Consider the following 3,588-nt stretch of genomic DNA (forward strand, 5'->3'; position numbering starts at 1 on the left):
TAGACATTAATTTAAGAATTAAATTTAAATATTAATTAAGATATAAAATTATATTAGACTTTTTAATTTGGATAAATACAAACTAATTTTAAAAGCTGTCTCTTAAGTACTTTTAAAAACACTCATAAATTTTAAAAATTGTAAGCATAATGTTACGGTAAATTTTAGAAGGATAAATTTAACAGTATTTATATAGTTTTCTGGAGTGTTTGAGAATGCTCTAGATGGTTCCGAAACGTTCTAGAATATTTCCTAGAAGGTCCCGGAATACCCTAAAAGGTTCTAGAAGACTCTGGAAGGTCATAGAGTATTCTAGAAGAGTGTAGATGTATATAGAAGTATAAAGAGTGGTATGGAATAATCTAGAAATATTTAGAAAGTTGTGATAGGATAGATATTTGTAAAGAAGGTTCTGGATGATTAATCTGGACCGTTGATTATATTTAATCCTAACCATCCATTGAGGAGGTGGATGGCTATAAATAGGGGTGAGAGTTAGAGTTTGTGTATGTGTGAATCATTTGTAAGAAACACTTGAGCAATAAAGTGTTCTTCCACCAAAGCTTCATTTCTCTTGTGTTCTCTTGTATTCTTAGCTTTCTTGCTAAGTATTGAGGGTTAGGCTGACTTGATCTTAGCTCAAGAGGTTGAGTAAGTTCGAGTGCCGGTACAGTAGCGTTGGAGTGTGTCCAAGGCCGTACGTGACAATTTGGTATCAGAGCCTGGTTCGAGAGGGAGCACAAGTCGCTTGTGGGTATGGCTTCTAGTATCACCATGGAGCATGTTGAATCTCAAAGGGGAAGGAATGCTATTCCTTCTCAATAGGGAGGCAAGAAGGTCCGTTCTTCAAGTGAGTCTAGAGGTAAGGACTCTAACTTCTTAGAAGAGAGAGTTTCTATGTTGGAGAATGTTCTATCCTCTGTGGATGAGCGTTTCCAAAGGATAGAACATGATAAGGAGACCCTCGAGGCTCACGTGTTAGGAAAACTAGATGCTTTCAAAGAAAGCATGCTCCAAATTGAAGAGAAATTTGAGAATTCCTTAAAGCTATTTGAGGAAGTTCGAGTTTGGTTTGAGGAGGCAAAATCTCGACCAACCATTATGAGGGAGACGACAAAGATTGATCTCCCCAAGCCAAAGGAGTTCAAGGGCGTAAGGGACGCTCACAAGGTGGAGAACTTCCCATGGCAAATGGAGATGTACTTCGAAGGCCAAGGGGTGGTCGAAGAAGCAATAAAGGTACGCACTGCAGCTCTCTACCTTTCTGATAATGCTACTTTGTGGTGGAGGAGAAAGTGCGTAGATATGAAAAAGGGTACTTGCAACATAGACACATGGAAAGATTTCAAAAGGGAGTTGAAAAGATAATTCTTCCCTGAGAATGTGGTTTATGAAGCAAGGAAGAAGTTGAGGGAGTTGAAGCACAAGAGTATGATTAGCGACTACGTAAAGGAGTTCACTACTCTCACGCTTCAAATCCCCAACTTAGCATCAGAGGATGCATTTCTTCTTAATTGATGGACTCCAATCTTGGGCAAAGCAAGAACTACAAAGAAGGAATGTTAAGGATGTCGATGAGGCCATCGTGGTGGCCGAATCACTCATTGAGTATCATAGGGGAGACTTTAAACCCAAGTCTTCCTCCAAGCCTAGTTCTGCTAAAGGTAGGGGAGACAAGGGGAAGAGTTTCTCAACCAAGAAGAAAGGAAAATACTCTTCAAAGAAAGAGTACGAAGAAAAGAAGAAGGCTTTCGTGCCCAAAGGAGGATGTTTCGTGTGTAAGGGACCACACCAAATGAAGGATTGTCCCAAGCTAGGGACTTTGGCATCTATCGCCGAGGAACGAGAAGCTCAAACTCAAGTAACTGAGTGTGTTGGATCTATCCAACACATAAATGCTGTGAAGGGCAAAGAGGCAAGCACTGCAGAAAAGAAAGGCTTGATGTATGTCAAAGCCTTTATCAATGAAAAACCTGTCATGGCTATGATCGACACTGGTGCTACACACAACTTCATCACGCCTGATGAAGCAAAGAGGCTTGGGTTGAATATCACCGAAAAGAATGGCTAGTTCAAACCCGTGAATACCAAGGGTGAACCCCTTAAGGGAGTAGCAAAAGGGGTTGAGACGACTCTTAGTTCTTGGAAGGGCCTTGTGAATTTCTCAGTAGCACCCATGGACGATTTTAAAATAGTCATCGGGCTCGATTTGCAAAGGAAGGCAAATATAATACCTATGCCATACTACGACGTAGTATGCGTCATGGAGAAAGGGTCTCCATGCATGGTCCCTACAGTCTCTAAAGTTGGCGGACCATCGATACTTTCTGCTATGCAACTCAAGAAAGGGTTCAAGAAGGGAGAGATTACATATTTAGCTCTATTACAAGAGGAGTCAACATCCGAAAGAGAAGATGTCCCTCCCAAAATCAAGGAAGTCTTTGAAGAAAATAAGGATATAATGCCTCCCGAATTGCCAAAACAACTACCACCTAGGAGGAAGGTGGACCACAAGATTGAATCGGAGTCAGGAGCAAAGCCGCCCGCCTCAACATCGTATAGGATGGCACTGCCAGAACTCGAGGAGTTGAAGAAGTAACTCAAGGATTTGTTAGATGCTGGGTTCATCCGTCCATCGAAGGCATCTTATGGCGCACCAGTCTTGTTCCAAAAGAAGGATGATGGTTCATTGAGACTATGCATCGACTATCGAGCACTTAACAAGGTAACCATCAAGAACGAATATTCCATTCCTTTGATAGCCGATTTGTTTGATCAACTTGGTAGAGCCAAGTGGTTCTCAAAGCTAGATTTGAGGTCAAGATATCACTAAGTAAGAATTGCCGATGGTGATGAGCCTAAGACCACGTGTGTCACGAGGTATGGATCGTATGAGTGGTTGGTGATGCCTTTTGGCTTGACCAATGCTCCTGCGACCTTCTGTACCTTGATGAACGAGATCTTTCGACCTTACCTTGATCAGTTTGTAGTGGTCTACTTGGATGATATTGTTGTCTATAGTAATACCTTGGAGGAACATGTAGAACACTTACGAACCGTGTTCAAGATCTTGCGAGAGAATAACCTATATGTGAACAAGGAAAAGTGTTCCTTTGCAAGGGATGAAGTCCACTTCTTGGGACCCATCATTAAAGATGGAACTCTCTGTATGGATCAAGGAAAGGTGAAGGCTATCAAAGAGTGGGAGTCGCCAAATAAGGTATCTGAATTGCGGTCATTCATTGGGTTGGCTAATTACTATCGGAGGTTTATCAAGGGATACTCCGCCAAGGCTGCACCATTAACTGATATTCTCAAGAAGAGTCACTCTTGGAAATGGTCAAAGGAGTGTCAAAAGGCTTTTGATGAGTTGAAAGCTGCTATTACAGAAGGACCAGTACTAGCACTACCCGACTACTCAAAGGTATTTGAAGTCCACACTGATACTTCTAACTATGCTATTGGAGGGGTTCTGATGCAAAAAGGACATCCGATTGTCTTTGAGAGTCGCAAGTTGAATGATACAGAGAGGCGATACACTGTCCAAGAGAAGGAGATGAACGCGGTAGTGCATTGTCTGAGAACTTG

Source organism: Arachis ipaensis, chromosome B09, assembly GCF_000816755.2.
Source record: "Arachis ipaensis cultivar K30076 chromosome B09, Araip1.1, whole genome shotgun sequence".
Lineage (NCBI taxonomy): Eukaryota > Viridiplantae > Streptophyta > Magnoliopsida > Fabales > Fabaceae > Arachis > Arachis ipaensis.